This window comes from Delphinus delphis, chromosome 1 (assembly GCF_949987515.2).
Source record: "Delphinus delphis chromosome 1, mDelDel1.2, whole genome shotgun sequence".
NCBI classification, from domain to species: Eukaryota; Metazoa; Chordata; class Mammalia; order Artiodactyla; family Delphinidae; genus Delphinus; species Delphinus delphis.
Window position 1 is genome coordinate 139,048,735 of NC_082683.1, and position 17,989 is coordinate 139,066,723.

General features: G+C 41.4%; 1 protein-coding gene across 2 annotated transcripts in view; it reads left to right on the top strand.

Moving 5' to 3' along the window:
* C1H1orf21 (chromosome 1 C1orf21 homolog) overlaps window positions 1-17,989 on the top strand; it is a 227,754-nt gene that overhangs the window by 42,082 nt on the left and 167,683 nt on the right. The window contains exon 1 of one of the 2 annotated variants that reach the window (XM_060035258.1): window positions 9,289-9,428. The exons of the other annotated variant lie outside the window; for it this stretch is intronic. The gene's annotated coding sequence lies outside the window, so the exon portion shown is untranslated. Of the gene's footprint in view, window positions 1-9,288; window positions 9,429-17,989 lie in introns of those variants that run through there. 2 annotated transcript variants of the gene reach the window in all.

Sequence of the window (17,989 nt, forward strand, 5' to 3'; positions counted from 1 at the left end):
ACTGAACCTTCGTTTCCCTGTGACATTTGCCAGTTTGGCTCTAATCCCATGATCTGATTGGGAAAGTTATTTTTGCTCTCTGGGTCATGATTTTGATTAGATCTAGAAATATTGTTAGGACCCTAACCCACTTGCTTGATTGTTAACATTAAAACTCTTATTCTTCTGCAGTTGATCTTTATCTCCATCTTCCTGGATACATTCTGTGCTGAACAAAAGTATTTGTGTACATGAAAAAGGAAAAGTTCTAAAGCAGAGGAATGTGACAGGCAGCGTATCAGTGGATTGGATTGTTGAGTGCTCTGTGTGGTTGTTGCCTGTGACTCAGAATTTAACATGGAGATCAACATTTTAAATAATTCAGTGCTGAGTGTGACATTTTAATTTATTTGATCGCTGCTCCGTTCTCCCTTTCTGTCTACCTTCATATGAAGCGCTATAGTTTGAAGTCAGTTAGTAACAATAGTATTATGCTGGGCTTTGAATGTGAAGAAAACATGAATAAACCAGCTAAATAAAGCATTTTCCTGAACGGAGTTCCCCTGCTTGCAGGATCCCTCCCTAAGGTTTAGGTGCAAAATCCCTTAATCATATACTTAGCGTTTCTACTCCTTACGTGCAAATTTATTTGATTTCTCTGGGCTGTTCCTGTGTGCCCTGCATAAATAGCTCTGGGTGAGATTATTATGTGTAATGTTAGATCTTACCTAACCTGCTTTTCAATGTTTTGGAACTGAGAGTGCAATAGCTGTTCTGATGTGAATAGTTATCTGGTTTTAAAATCCAAAGTTGTTTTCGACACTGAATGCCAGATTTTATATTCCACCGGCTAACAAGTCTATAAATACCATGTTAACTTTCCTCCCTTCTGTCTCAGAAGGAGACTTCATCTCCAGTAGCGATCATCATGAGTATATACCCAGTGGTGGGCTCCTGGAGCCCTCAAAGCAAGATTTCCTTTATAAACACCGTACCTGTAGAAGACAATTTGACTGCTTGGTGTTTTTTCAGGAGCATTGGGAGGATTCTTCACTCCAAGTTATTTTCCCTGCGAATTACACTGTTGGACATTTATTCCTCTGGGGTACACATCTCTCCTTCCCACCGTTCATGTTTCCTTGGAGGGACAGTACTTAAGTCCCTAGTACTTGTCTATTCCATCATGACCCTTTAACTATCCCCCTTTCCCAGAGCTGCAGAAGGGATGGGTTCCCACTGGTCTGGAGTCCCTGAAATGGGGGTATCAGGCACTGAAATCCAAGCAGTGCCTGAAGTGCCTGGGTTCAACCTCCTAAAATACCTTCCATCCCAATTTGTTTAACTTGTATCCCTTCGGAGGGCTCTGCCTCCCAGTGAGGGAGTCCTGGAAAGAGATGCCAGGGCCCAGTCGGCACAGTCTCTGCAAAGGAGGATTCTGAATCTTTTACCTCCATCCATCTGTCCTCTTGCTTATCTTTATCTACTCTCAAAATGGACTGGGTTCCAGGGGCCCACTTACTAGCTGTGAGACTTTAGGGAACATTACTTTTGAACCTGATTTCCTCACGTAGAAATGAATAGGTAGTCTACATTCCTACCGTCCACCTCGCAAGGTTGTTAGGAGGAAACTAAGGATAGTGCTTCATCCAAGCATTTGACAAACACACGATGAACACCGAGTAGTGGTTTATGCTAGTATTGTACAAAGGCGTAATATAGTTCCCTATCTGGGGAGATAAAGAGAGCACTCTTCCAAGCAGAGAAGATTCCGTCTCACCTGTCATATCCTCAGTGTGTAAACACCTAGTATGGTTACAGTATTTGTTCAGTGGTCATGTGTAGTGTGCTTTGTGCTCTAATATTATATGTGACTCCATGTGGGACGATAGCAAGATGGCAGATGAGTACTACCATAGGTGCGGAAAGACCTCCCAGCAGAGATAATGTTTGAGTTAAGCCATGATGGATGAGTGAAGTTTTATGAAGAATTTAATATGTTGCCCAGGTATTTTTGCATTTCACCGCGGGCTGTCACGGGTCTCCGGACTGGCATCTGAGAAGCACTCCTTGATTTTTAACTTGTCCATTAATCCTAATAAAATAATCTCACCAATGTGTTTATAAATGTTTTGAGCAGGCTTGTTTTCAGATGAAGGTTTTCAGAATATAAAATTTTATAATGAAAAACCTCTTAATTTATATGAGGCCCTTTTTTTAACCTGATACTACTGCACTTTAAATTAAACCATGCTTTGTTTTTATTAGGCCTGGCATTTGTTCCTAATGGCAGGGTAATTATAGTGCACAGGAACACTCAGTGAATGGGAACATACTTGCTATCGATGTTCAAATAGAATTTGTTCTTTTGAGGCAGGGACAGGAGAAAAGTCACAGACAATGAGACAGATTTTCCAGAGGGCAGGTTGACAGAATGCATGTGTCCCTTAGGGGGCATCAGTTAATGGAGATCTGTTTCTTACGGGTGCATTTTGTAAAATGAAAGTTTTGGTCCCTAGAAAAGAATGTCATGTGAGGATCATGGTGAAAATTAATTAAAAGGGTATACATAACCTTAGATCTTGTTCCGTATTACTGTTTTACTGTAATAATTACATCAGTGTTATATTATCGGCTAAATATTTCCCTTGTGGGGTTGAGGGATGTCATTATATGGACTTTGTGTTTATAAGACAAAAATAGTTACCCATATGAGTTATATGGTAGAGCTCCCTCTTCCATGAATTTTCTTGAGAGATTAATTCTTTAAGCATAGAAACTTCTAATTCTGAAAATTTTAATGATAGACTTTTTAAAAATCAGGAAACGCCTCACACTTTTCATCAAAGTAAATGCAAAATAATGTAGTCTTTTCTTCTTTATGACTTTAGGATTACTGTGATGAGTGCCAGTTATTACCTTGATGCTCTGGAGAGATGCTCAGGGCGGCTTGAAATGGTCCGAGAGCATGGTGCTTGATGAGTAGAGGAAGCAGTTGCTTTATATATTTTTCTGTTTCTTTTTTCATCATCCACTGTCTTCTTTGCTGTGCTTTTTACTGTGCCTCAACCTCACCTTTTGCACTGGCTTCTGTGCCAGAGCAGATAAGCATGATTTGTCAGCTCCATCTTTTACAAAATCCTGCTTGTAGATCTCCTGTTGGAACTCAACACCCCCTTAGGAAGTATTCTTGCCAAAATATCGACCCTGAATTAATCAAACCTCTATATTCGAGTACCAATATATAGGACACAGAGGAATAAAGCGAATGTTAAATGATCCGTCAAGGATGCAATCAGCAAAATTAAACAAAACAACTTTACAAAATAAATGACCAAAGGGGTAGAAAAAAAAAAAAGAAGAAAGACATTCATGGAACCTATAGATGAAAAGAGATTCGTCAGCTAGTTACAATGTGTAGACCTTATTTGGATCCTGATTTAAACAAACTGAAAAAAATATGAGGCAATTAGGGAAAGTTGAACACTAACTGGATACTTGATTTTAAGGATTTATTAGTATTTTTTAAGATGTGATAGTGTTGGCATGGTTATGTGCGTTTTTTTTTTTTTTTTTTTTGGTGGTACGCGGGCCAGCCTCTCACTGTTGCGGCCCCTCCCGTCGCGGAGCACAGGCTCGGGACGCGCAGGCTCAGGGCCATGGCTCACAGGCCCGCTCTGCGGCATGTGGGATCCTCCTGGACCGGGGCACGAACCCGCGTCCCCTGCATCGGCAGGTGGACTCTCAACCACTGAGCCACCAGGGAAGCCCACAGTTATGCTTTTCTAGTGTGGTCTTTTATAGATAGATACTGATATTTAGGAATGAAATGATATGAGTTTATAATTCTCGAAGTTCAGACTTAGGTTACAAGGGGCCCCATTCTACGGTTCTCTCTATTTTGAATATGTTCGAAATTTTCTATAAAAACTCTTTAAAAAAAAAAAACCACCAAACTAAAACTCTACTTTGAAGCCCAGTTCTGTCTGCGTATACAACCTGTTATTTCATGGACATTTCTAGAAAGAGTGATCTGCAGTCACTGCAGAGGCATAATTTTTCTTGACAGCTCTTGCAGTTTCTTCTTCTGTGCCCCGTTTCTTAACTGTCTCCATCTAAGCCCTCTTCTCTTCTTGCTTTATACTAGGAGTACTTAATCTGTGAGTTCATAGATGAACTTCCTCTAAAATATGGTGCCTTTTCTGTATTTGCAAATGTGCATGTTTTAGGGGTTAGGCTTGGCATGGACCAGGGTTTTAAGGGTCCATATGATTCTAGAAGGTTAACAACCACCCCACTGGCCGCTGTGCTCCACAGTCACATTCATGTAGTCGTCTTCTACTTGCGCATTTCACAGCTTGGATCTGATCACTGGTCCACAACTCTGTCCTGTGCTTCAGTCCTGTCCATTCATTTGTCCGCTCTTTATCTCCACTAACACCTCAAAGATAGCATGTTGGGTGATAGTTTTACGATTTACCCAGTTGTTCTTCATGCCAGATACCTCTGAAGTAGCCTAGATTTCACTTTCTTCCTTACATGAACATCTGCACCTAAATAATCATCAAGCTCCTATTATATTACCTCTTAAATGATATTTTTTGTGTGTGTCCTTTTCTTATTTGGTACAGTGTTTTTTTTTGGTTTTGTTTTTTTAAACATCTTTATTGGAGTATAATTGGTTTACAACGGTGTGTTAGTTTCTGCTGTATAACAAAGTGAATCAGCCATACATACATATATATCCTCAAATCTTCTCCCTCTTGCATCTCACTCCCACCCTCCCTATCCCACCTCTCTAGGTGGTCACAAAGCACTGAGCTGATCTCCCTGTGCTATGCGGCTGCTTCCCACTAGTTCTCAGTTTCACATTTGGTAGTGTGTATATGTCCATGCCACGCTCTCACTTCGTCCCAGCTTACCCTTCCCCCTCCCCGTGTCTTCAAGTTCATTCTCTACGTCTGTGTCTTTATTCCTGTCCTGCCCCTACGTTCTTCAGAACCCTTTTTTTTTTTTTTTTTTTTCGGTATGCGGGCCTCTCACTGTTGTGGCCTCTCCCGTTGCGGAGCACAGGCTCCGGACGCGCAGGCTCAGCGGCCATGGCTCACGGGCCCAGCCGCTCCACGGCATGTGGGATCTTCCCGGACCGGGACACGAACCCGTGTCCCCTGCAACAGCAGGCAGACTCTCAACCACTGCACCACCAGGGAAGCCCAGAACCTTTTGTTTCTTTAGATTCCGTACAGTGTTTTGATTTGGACATGCACCATCTCTCATCCGGCTATTAGACTACCATTGGAATCCTTGTTACTAACCTTCTTGCCCTCAGCCCAATCCCTTCTGTTCCCAGAAATGATGTTGCTAACACAAAAATCTGATCGTTTCACCTCTCTGTTGACATCAGTGGCTTACAAGGTCTTACAAGGCCCTTCATTATCCAGCCCCTGTCTCCCTAAGCAGCCTGATTTCCTGACACTCCTCTTCAGACATATTTAGAGCATGACATAGTCGTCAGATCTCCTGGGCTTTGCTTACATATTCACTCTGCCTGGAGGTCAACACCCCTTCCACCAGCCTACCTTACTCATCAACATGGGAAGTACGGCTTTACCCTTCAAGCTGTTAGGATAACTCCTCTCTCAGAGGCATCCCAGATGTTCCTCTTAGAGCACTTGGGAGCTGTTCAAATGCTCACTCTGCCATTTGCACAAACTACCATTAAGTGGTGTTGTTTTTAATTGCCTTGTAATTGTTTACAGGCTATAAGCTAACCCATTATTACCTTTGTAGCATCTTTGAGACTCTAGCTTTTGCCCAGTCATGAGGGCATGAGTGTTCAGTACGTGATTGCTGATTGCATGGCCTTGGTCCCCAGAGACCTTCTTTCCTTCATGTGGGTGCCACCTTGAGCTCTTTCAAGGAGATATTGGCAGGGAGACCGCAGGGCTCCTTTTCCTCTTGGATCCCATTTCCTGAAGAGAGAGGTGTCCTGAGTGGCCACTGGGAGAGGTAGGTAGGAGACTGTTTTCCAGCACAAGTTTTTCTTTGGTGACTTGATTATTTCCCTCTCTTTCTAGGTTCCTCTGTTCTCTCCCATTTCTTTTCTCCTTTTTTAAAATTGAAGTATAGTTACTGTACAATATTATATGTTACAGGTGTACAATATAGTGATTCACAGTTTTTAAAGGTTATATACTCCTTTTATAGTTGTTATAAAATATTGGCTAGATTCCTGTTCCCTCCCATTTCCTAGTGACCCCTTTAAAATATGAGTAAAGGGTTTGAAATAAGACTACTCTCTTCCTAAACATCTTGCCTACATATACGTATTTTTTAAATGAATTAGGGTGATTGAATTTTGTTTTCAACTTATTTTGAAGTATTTTTAAAATGAATTAGGGTGATTGAATTTTATTTTCAACTTATTTTGTAGTATTTTTAGCAATGAAAATTGGAGTTTAACTATCTTACTACCCAGGAGCCACTGAACTCAATATTGATAGTGGAGCCGTTTTCCCAGAAAATTATTAATTAAGTATTCTGAGAGCAGTTTTAGTCAGAAAAGCCTTTGTCCATGATCACAAAATTATCTCAAAATTAAGATCTCTATTGCTTATATTTTTATAAGCCTACATATTAGCAGCTGTGAGTTTATATCTAACTGTGTTATCTCCATATAGTTTTCCTTCAGTGTTTAGTAACCTCATCCTGCCAGGTCCATGGTGGAGAAGGCAGGATCTGCTAGCCCTTAGTCATGATAGGAAAGCAAGGCTTACACTGAATTTGGGACATCACATAAAAGTCTTTCTGTCTGGTGTGTGGGGTGTGGGTGAGACAGAACACAAGATGGAGGGAGGTATCTTTATGGTAGGATCAGGGTGTGTGGTGTCTTTGATTCCAAGCGTATGAGTCACTTGTTTAGAAGACAGCACAGTGAGGTCGTAGGTGGATGCCTGGTACATTCATTGAGGGGATGGTGCACAGAGGTTGCATGCAAGTTTCGTTGCCCAGGGTTCCATCAGAGAAGCACCCCTTTACTTGATTCCCTGGGGTCATTGAAATGCAGAGCACGGCCTCCACACGGTGTGCAGGCCTCTCTGGGATCCTCCAAGCCCAATGCTCCCCAGGCAGGGTGCTCATCGCTGCCCTTTCCCGGACTCCCCCTGCCCCCAGTCAGAACTTGCTAGGTGTCTAACCAGTTAACCTGGAGCACTAAATCAGGGAAGGGTTAATGGTAGAATATGTTGTTAGCCCAACAGTATGTGCATTTTAATGGATATCAACAATGCTTTAATACAAAGAATAAGAAATCTGTGAGTTTTATGGTGACAAGCAGCAGAGGTGAGGTACCTACCTGGTAGGTTGTGGCATGCCCAAAAGGTGTACACGCGCGCACACACGCAAACACACAAGCTAGATAAAGGTTACCAACATAAACATATAACCAAATTGCCTGTCCTTTTCTTTAACTTTCCTGCTCTCTGCTGTGTCCATATCAGTATTGAACTTAATTAAATTTCATCTGGATGAAAGGCTTTATAAAGGTCAGGAAGAAAATCTAACTCATTTTTCTGTGCTAATGAGTTCTTTTATTCTTTAAAATCAGAAGTGAGGATGGAGAAAAAAGAAGTGTCAGTTGACTTCTGAATTCACTAGCATAAAAATTGCTTATTAAAGCTGTGATTTGAAAAAATGAAGGACACAAAAATAATCGCCATGCCCTTTTCTTTTTAAAATTTTTTATTTTTACCCAATTTGGGGACATTGGTTTTAATCTCAATCTGCTCATCAACAGTTGTAATATTGTGCTTTGAGGCTCTAAAAATCTCTATACACACACACACACACACACACACACACACACACACACACACACCTCTAAAAACTTAGGCATGGGTACACAGTATGTTCAAAAACAAATGAATTAAAAGTTAGCAGCTGGTTTTACCCCCCAAGTGAGTATCTTGCAGCGCTGGAAGCCTCTTCTCCAAGTTCACAAAAAGGGCATTAGCAAATGATAAGCATCTGAAAGCGGAAGTTTTCCATGTTTATAAACTTCAGGAGCACATGCTCCATTGACTGATTACATCCTTTATAAATAATTTCATTTTTAGAAATAGATGTTAATGTTAGTTTGTTACTGGAGATGAATAAAAGTGCCAGCCAATCCCCAAGTGATCTTTTGCTTTCCCTGGAAGGTGAAATATTTCGTGACATTGAAATCAGAAGTCGAAGCCGACTCCTTAAATGAAATTCCCCTCTGGGTAGTGTACAGAATGCATCTTAAACGCCTAGACGTGTGTGTGTGATACAGAAGTGTTCCTGGTGAAAATTTTATGGACTGCTTCTTGGAGGGAACTTACTTCTCATTAACAAAAGGTAGAAGGTTCGGTTGGCAGGAGTGATGGTATCACCACTGTGTCTCCTATGAAAGGCTTATCCCCTTTAGAAAGATTTTGGTTTCTAGAATCCCCAAAGCCTAGTGCAGAGCAAAATTCCCCATCTTTGCAATTGTGGTCTTACCAGTCCAAAGGGAGACGGCACTTCTCACATCATTGGTGGGGTCACCGTCGGATGTGGGTCACTGGATAATGTTGTGTTTATCAGAAGCAGCAACATTAAGGGTTGCCCCAAAGTAAGCTCTGTGGTTTTCTGCTTGGGAAATAAGGTCATACTTGCCTTGTGTATTATCAGCCTGACCCCAGCGTGGACTGGTGGCAGAAGAGGGTGTAACCACCACATGCGTTGTTTGCACGTAGCCGGGCTGTGATTTGTATAGCTTTTCACGGACCTGTTTGTGTGCCTGGTGGCGCAGAACAAACTTTGGTTGGCCTTTTTCTAGCTAAATAACACATAAGAATTTCTGTGAATCACTTTGTTTGTGGTGTCACACTGGATGGGTGGGATTGTTCGGGTTCTAAGAGGTAGGAACAAAATCTCTAAATTGCTTGTTGATGCCGCCTGTCCCCTCTTGAGCTCTCTCTGTCTTTCTTGTGACCCAGCACAGTTTTACTATAAACTGCTCTAGTTGATGAGCAATTTTGAAAGCCTTTTAAAAATTTAGTAGTTTTCCCTCACCTCTATTGTTTGTGGCTGGCCTTTCCCTGGCCTCGTGAGTGGAAAACTTTCAGTCAGAAGGAAGCATAAAGCCCTTTGCTGAGAGGATTGCTATGTTCCAGGGGCCACTGGTGTCTATTCGGCTATTTCCCTCCTCAGTGGTAAACAAGCTGCCTCACGAGGAGCCACAGCCTGTTTCTAGAAAAATCTTAGAGCTGGGAAGTATACTATGAAATGTCTCTTAAGTGGTGAGGGCCACAGCCCACATCACTTCGGGGAGAGGATGCCAGAGTTGTGTTGTAGCCAAACTCATCTGGAAGAACTGAGCCCCATTCGGTCCTCCAGAGATTCTATGAGCAGAGGGGAGAACTCAGCTGGCACCCGTGGAGCCCCAGGTAAATGCAGCATTGCCGTAAGTGCAGGTAGAGCCCAAAGCCATGCCTTTGCCTGTGCTTTGCTTTTGTTTTGCAATTCTTTCTTTGCTTTCCATAAGATTTCAAAGGAACACGTTTTTGCTAGATCCGCGTTTCTCATGAAACTACTGTCTCGTTTTCCTAAAGGAGACAACCCAGTGTAAACATAGGTCTGTGTTTCAGTGTTTTGTCTTTTCCGTCTTTTGCTGAACCTACCGATGTTAATATCCCCTTTTGTTCCAAAGCCTTGACTTTCTTTGACATCGCCACCTATTTTAGTCTTTAATCTCTAAAGAAATCCCAACCCAAACTCTTTTTTTATTAGGTTATTTGTTCAGAGCTGCCGTGTTTGACTTGCTGTTCAAGAAATAGCTGTTAGTTTTATGTGTGAAACTTCAGGGATTAAGGGACAGCGAGTGCCCGATATGTTACAGTTTTTGTCTACCTCAGAGTTTAAGGAGGCTGCTCTCCAGCTTCCCCCAGAATGGGTTTTTAAATTGCAATTTTGAAAAGTCAACTCCGAAAGAGAAGGTTATATTTAATCTTTCTTTCTGGCGGTTGGAGAGATGGATTGAAATTTCTTTCTAAACTTGAAAAACAAGAAATACAGCATTGGGACTTCCCTGGTGGCGTAGTGGTTGGGAGTCTGCCTGCCAATTGAGGGGACACGAGTTCAAGCCCTGGTCTGGGAAGATCCCACATGCCGCGGAGCAACTAAGCCCGTGCGCCACAACTACTGAGCCCGTGCACCTAGAGCCCGTGCTCCGCAACAAGAGAAGCCACCATGATGAGGAGGAGCCCATGCACTGCAAGGAAGAGTAGCCCTCGCTCGCCGCAACTAGAGGAAGCCTGTGCGCAGCAACAAAGACCCAATGCAGCCAAAAATAAATAAATAAATTTATTAAAAAAAAAAAAGAAACACAGCATTGTATGAATAGAAGGCTAACATGCATCATGTGGGGACTCCGAGTGCTTTATGCTAAACATAAACCAATAGCAGCAGATCCATAAGGAAAACACTAAAAATTTCATATAGAGAGTGAATTTCTTTTGTTTTATTTACTTTTGGAAAGACAGTAAGTAGGGAATTGCGTATATTTAAAACGTAATCCTTATACAGTAATTGAAGCTGAAAATCAAAGGAAAGGCTAGGAATATTTCAAGTTTTTTTTTGCTTTTTTTTTTTTTTGCGGTACGCGGACCTCTCACTGCTGTGGCCTCTCCCGTTGCGGAGCACAGGCTCCGGACGCGCAGGCCCAGCGGCCATGGCTCACGGGCCCAGCCGCTCCGCGCCATGTGGGATCTTCCCGGACCAGGGCACGAACCCGTGTCCCCTGCGTCGGCAGGCGGACTCTCAATCACTGTGCCACCAGGGAAGCACTCAAGTTTTGATATTTTTGGTATATTTGATACACTTCATTCAGTAAGATATGGTTGAGTAGATTAGGAACTTTGAATTTTGTATGGATAATCTATTATCAGAGTTGGTGTAAATCAAGTCAGTAATTACAGTCACAGATAAATTAGAGGTAAATTTAGTGGTAAATCCAACAGCAGTGGGCAACATAACCCATGAGTCTCAAACATATGAAAGAGACAGGATCTCTCAACATTGTCTGGTACCATGGTGCAGTTTCCCTAAATTCCTTAGAATTATAAATTACTGATCCCAAGCAAGTAACAAACTGTTCTCAGATACTGACATTCTTTGGAGGAATTAGGGGGTAGTAAATATATTTCTTTTATATAGGCTATTTTTAATAAGTTAATTATATCCTTATTTCAGAACGGTCTAGATTCTGACATTAGGGATTAGAATTTATGAAGTGTGAGGGGTCGTGTATGTCTGTTATAACTATCCTGTCATCAGAATGTTGTATTCCTCCAAGTTCCACTTTGTAAAGAGCATACAGTATTTGTAGGTTTGTCCCTAACCTGACATTTTAGAAGGCTTAAGTGAGCCCTCTCCAGACTTGCGGTGCCAGTGTCACTGTACTGTCTCAAAGCTGGAAGGAGCCTTAGAGGTCACCTTCAGCCACAAATGTAAGGTGACCTGTCTTGTAATTCAGCTTGTAAATAAAACCTGTTGGAACAGTGCTTATGAAACTTCTTCGTGCATACGAGTCACTGGGGATCTTGTTAGAATTGCAGATTCTGAGGTCTAGGGTGGAGCCTGAGATTCTGTTTTCCTAAAAGGATCCCAGGTGAATCCCAATCCTGTTGGTCCCTAGATCACAGTTTGAGAAATAAAGTCTTAGAAAGTAGCTGTGAGATAGCCAGCTTCCCTCCCCCACCCGCAAATTAGAATCAGTCTTTCTTTTCTCCCTTTCTATGTTCCTTTCTCTGTCTCTTTCTTTCTTTCTTTCTTTCTTTCTTTCTATTGAAGTATGGTTGATTTACAATATTGTGTTAGTTTCAGGTGTACAGCAAAGTGATAAGGGTATACATATACATATATTTATATATCTATGTTCTTTTTATTCATTCTCCCTATGGTGTTGTGTTTGCTCCAGTATTTTCTCTCTTTGGGGAAAGCAGTGAAAATACAACCATAAATGGTTACCTTTCTGGGGTTGCTAATATCAAGATTTACCATAATCTCTTTCACAGTGACCACTTAAGGCTCCATGTCTTTCTTGTCCCCGTCAGATCTCAAGCACCTAGAATTACTCCTGGCCCATGCTGGGCCCTGAATAAATATCTGCTGAAAGAGGTTATGATTAGATGAATGTATAACATTCAGATTTGGGGATATTATGAGTCTTCATTTTGGGTTCTCACTGTCAAATTTTTAATAGACCCTGGGAACACATCAGGAAGCTACGTAATTCTCTGATGTGTGTAGCGTGTATAGTTACTCAAGTTCTTTTTCCCTCTTTTACACCCTTCTGTCCCCTTTGGAGCTTTACCTTTACAGACTGAAGAAGACTCATTGTATCAGCCTTTCCTAAAATCAGAGTGTTTTCATTCTGTTCTGTTTTTCTCTGGGCTGTTTCTCCTTTCATCATGTCATTTGTGTTTAGATCAGTGGACCTGATATGCTGTATCACAAATATGGCTTGTACAAGATGAGGTCAGAGCGTTAAGAAACCCTTTATGCTGAATTTCCAATAAACTTTCCAATGATAACCAAAATAAAAAGCAGCTGCATAATTCTCTGTGTATATACTAGAGAGAGAGAGAGAGAGAGAGAGAGAGAGAGAGGGAGTGTGTGTGTGTGTGTGTGTGTGTGTGTGTGTGTGTGTGTGTGTGTGTATGCATGCACTGGAACATGGTTCTTACTTGCTGTGAGTTGTCAGGTTGACACGTGATGTCTTTTCATTGCTTCCTGCTTAAATTTAACTTCCTCTTTGATTAATCAAGTTAGGTAATTTCATTATCATAGCTAACAGCTTAAAGGCAACATGAAGAGTTCACGTCTGCAATAGAAACTTGATCTTCAGAAAGGTTATGATATGTTTATCTTCTTTCATAGTAAAATATTCCCACTCTTCCCCTTTAGAAACAATTATGATAACACAAGCCCCAGAGTTGATATTTTTCCTGCTGAAAGTCTCCGAGTGTCCACTCAGATCCCACTTTCTGCACAGTCTTTCTTGAATCCGTCCAGGCATCCTTTGTTATTTGGCTTTATGCTAGCCGTATCAACCATCTCATGGTATCACAGTTTCTTACTTGCTCACCTCTTTTACTCTCTAACAATCGCTCCACTGGAGGCAAATACTTTTATCTGTATAGATATATATATATGTCCAGGTGTGCCTAATCTAGTGCTGGCCCACAGCAGCAGTAAATGTTGACTGAAAAATTGAATGAATGGTCGCAGCATTTGGAAGGAGAGAGAAGACCTAACCAAGCGAAGTTATCTGGGGCAGCTTGGTGGAAAAGGTGATGCTGATCATTTGGTTTGATGTTATGCCTTGCCTTATAATTATGATAGCATGGCCGCCAAAATGTTAGAATTGTAAATAAATGCTCCATAAGAAGATGGTGTTGTTGAGTAAAGCAGTAAGCTGCGGATATTTACAGTGTGTCCCGAATTGAGTTTCTTACTCGTAGGAGAGAACTTGTTGGGGACGTAGAAGTTACTAGAATTGCATCTGTCATCTTGAGAGGAAAATTGGCACATTCAGCAAACACTTACTGAACAAAGATGAATAACAATGGTTACCTGCTTTCAAGAAGCTTATGTTCTCCTGACATGTAGACTAACACCAAATAGACTGTAAGGAATGGATAAAGAAGATGTGGCACATATATACAATGGAATATTACTCAGCCATAAAAAGAAACGAAATTGAGTTATTTGTAGTGAGGTGGATGGTCCTAGAGACTGTCATACAGTGTGAAGTAAGTCAGAGAGAGAAAAACAAATACCGTATGCTAACACGTATATATGGAATCTTAAAAAAAAAGATGGTTATGAAGAACCTAGGGGCAGGACAGGAATAAAGATGCAGACGTAGATAATGGACTTGAGGACATGGGGAAGGGGGAAGGGTAAGCTGGGACGAAGTGAGAGAGTGGCATGGACATATATACACTACCAAACGTAAAATAGATCGCTAGTGGGAAGCAGCCACATAGCACAGGGAGAGCAGCTCAGTGCTTTGTGACCCCTTGGAGGGGTGGGAGGGAGGGAGATGCAAGAGGGAGGAGATATGGGGACATATGTATATGTATAACTGATTCACTTTGTTATAAAGCAGAAACTAACACACCATTGTAAAGCAGTTATACTCCAATAAAGATGTTAAAAAAAAAAGAAAAAAAAAAAAAAAAAAAGAAAAACCGTAAGGAGCTCTGTGGTGGAGAAGCAAGCAAAGTGCTACGAGAACCCAAAGGAAAGAGACCTGGATTCCAGCTGCGGGTGGTAGAGGCGAACTAGTAGGATAGAAATGTTTTTTTTGCATAGATTCTCTCTCTCTTGCTTTCTGAAGTGGAATCAATATGCTGCAGGCAATCGGACCTCTTTGTGATCATCCACGTGAAGACTGGTTTGGGGGCTCAGTCAGCTGAAAGCCGCTGTCCCTGTGCTGCGTGGCTGGACTCTTGCATCTGCTGATAGTTCTTTTTTGTGCCTCTTTGATGGGAATCTTGCCAGCTGTCAGTGTGCTTACTTCCCCATCTTCGGTCTGATTTGTTACAGGCTGTAACAGATAAAGGGAAAGTGAGATTGCATCAGTTTTGAGTGTCCTGAGGCATTTTTATGGGGTTGAAGCTTAGTGTAAATATCATTTAGGCAGTCGTAGCCTTTTTTATCATTTAATGACATGTGTACTTCCTGATACATATTCCCTTATTTATAATGAGAGCTGTCTTCTATAAGGATCTACTAAGTGCCTACATGGTAGTTGCTTTGTAGACACTGCTTCAAATGCTCAGAACTACCCTCCAAGGTAGATGGTTTTATATTCATTTTATAGAAGAGGAAACTGAAGTTTAAGAGATTAATTAACTTTCCCTGGGTCTCATAGCTGGTAAATAGTAGATCCTGTTTCTTCCCTAATCTGTCTGACTCCAAAGCGTGGGTTCTTATAACTGCTCCATCCTGCCTCTGTAAGTGGAGTCGAGTGTCCTGTGCTAGGTGTGGGCGATACTTGGGCCCTAGGAGACTCATGGTCCTGCCCTCATGGAGCTTTGGCTGGGGGCCAAAGTATTTAAAGCCTGGCTAACTGATCTCAGTAGAAGAACTATTACTATTTTGTGGTGTCGAGTACAGATTGTTCCAGTGGCGTTTGGCCTTTTGTCCATCTTCTGCTAATATTTGCTTCTCTTTGGGAATTTAACCAAAGATTGATAGGGGGAAAAGGTTTGTTACAATCTTCTAATCATTCATTCATCTGTGTTGGGTCCCAATGGGGAAACAGATAAAATGAATCTTCTCTAACGGAGTTAACATATCCACTGCTAGATCTAGACTATTTGAAGCAATAAAAAACTATATATTATGCTTGGCATATGTGTACTGAATGGTAAATGGATATGGTTTTGGCTCTGCTATAATTTGAAACAGCTCCAAAAGTATTTCAATTTAACATCTTCATTTATTTACACCAACTCTGGCTTTTACAACAATCTGGCTTGTTGCCAGTTATCACAAGCGATTGGAAATTTCTCATAACAGAATTAATTTTAATTCATGTCTAAATGTATGCCATAAAAAGAATTTTAAACGAATCAAATTTAGACTAATTCAGAATTTAAGGGGCCTTAAAATTTGTGTCAGGAAACAAAATGATCATAGAATGCTGGAACTTCAGAGAGAGCGAGAAATTTAACTCTTGCATAAATGAGTCTGTGGCAAATTTAAATAAATAGGAATTAGAGTAGTATTCGTAGCTTTATCATGTGTCTCTGTTTTATAGGGAATTCTATCAAAGATTTTGCCATTCCTTGAGTAAAGTGTATGTTTTAAAAAAAAACTGCAGGGTATCTTAGTAATAATCATATTAAACATTATTTGACTGCATTTTCTGCATATCACGTTGTGTTGTATGTTATGAGATAATTTTGTTTCTGCAGGGGAACACTCACATGATAGATGACTTTTCCTATCAGCTTGTACTGTCTTCACTAGAAAGGTAGATTAGAAAGTGGTTTGGGGAGTAATTTATTTTAGTAAATAGCTTGACATTTAAGAAATTCATTACCTTAACAGAATGGGCTATATTTTTCTAACATATAAGTTGTTCCTGGGGAAGGTGAAGGGTTAGTCAGACACTTTTAAAGCTTGCTTGTAACACTTTTAGGTCAAAGAGTACAACGTGTGAAACCTGTACCCTTAGGGAATCGATGCCAGTTATAAAAATGCCTCATTTGGCCTTGTGGAATACTGAATAAACTGCACGCAGCTCTCCTTGTTTATTTCCCAGTGACTGAGTGACTTTCTTTTTTTCACTTTTTTTTTTTAATTGGAGTAAAATTGCTATTACAATGTTGTGTTAGTTTCTGCTGTACAATGAAGTGAAACAGCTATATGTGTACATATATCCCCCAATCCCACCCATTAGGTTGTCACAGAGCACCGAGCTGAGCTCCCTGTGCTATACAGCAGGTTCCCACTAGCTATCTGTTTTACACATGGTAGTGTATTTATGTCAGACCTAATCTCCCAGTTCATCCACCCTCCCCTTCCCCCACCCCCGCTGTGTCCATATATCCGTTCTCTACGTCTGCGTCTCTATTCCTGCATCCTACAAATAGGTTCATCTGTACCATTTTTCTAGATTCCACTTATATGCATTAATATACGATATTTGTTTTTCTCTTTGTGGCTTACTTCACTCTGTATGGCAGGCTCTAGGTCCATCCACATCTCTACAAATGACCCAATTTCGTTCCCTTTTATGGCTGAGTGATATTCCATCGTATATATGTATCATTTATCCATTCATCTGTTGTTGGACATTTAGGTTGTTTCCATTTCCTGGCAATTGTAAATAGCGCTGCAGTGAACGTTGGGGTACATGTGTCCTTTTGAATTACGGTTTTCTCAGGGTATATGCCCAGTAGTGGGATTGCTGGGTCATATGGTAGCTCTTATTTTTAGTTTTTTAAGGAACCTCCATACTGTTCTCCATAGTGGCTGTATCAATTTACATTCCCACCAACAGTGCAGGAGGGTTCCCTTTTCTCCACATGCTCTCCAGCATTTACTGGTTGCAGATTTTTTGATGATGGCCATTCTGACCAGAGTGAGGTGATACCTCATTGTAGTTTTGATTTGCATTTCTCTAACAATTAGTGATGTTGAGCATCTTTTCATGAGGGTTTTATTAGTTTGTTGTGCTCTGTATTGGTTTAAGATTCCAAAGCTGCCCTGGGATTGTTACGGCCGCTGTTTATTAACATCTCCATGTTTAAGATTCATACTATTTGGCAAACAGGTGTTGAACACCTTCTATGCAACAGTGACTGTGCTAGGAGTTGGGGATAGATTATTATTTTCTGGGTTTTTTTGGTGAATAAGAGAGCCTGTGCTTCTGTCCCTCATGGTCTAGTTTGGGAGACAGACATGAGCAGGCAGTGTGGACGCGGTGTGGGAAGTGCTGGAAGAGCTGAGGGCACCCGGGCGGTGGGGGCAGGGAACAGAGATCACAGGAGGCTTCCTAGAAACCCAACACTTAGAGTGGAGTCTAGGGATTGAGTTGACTCTGCGAGGAAAGCAGTGGTAAAAGCTTTTGCCTCCGTCCCCTTATTTTTCACTTTTCCTATGGTGGCTTCCAGGCTCCTCCACCCTGACGGCTGCTCAGCATGTCTTTTCCTTGCACCCCATTTCTCTCCAACTCTTTCTGTTCTTCAGGACTTTTCCGTACCGGGACTACCTGCACAGCCCTTTCCACAACCAAGAGAGCAGAGAGCGCGAGGGCGCATCCTAGAGAGAACAACGCATTTCCTCTCTGTTATGCTGGAAACCATCATTGCTTTTCTCTAGACATCTTAGCCACAGATTTCATTCACAATCGTCTTGGTAGGTAGTGATAGAAACAGGTTAGGGGTGGGGGACTAGCAAGCCGTGGAGGGAAGTCACGCAGTGTGTC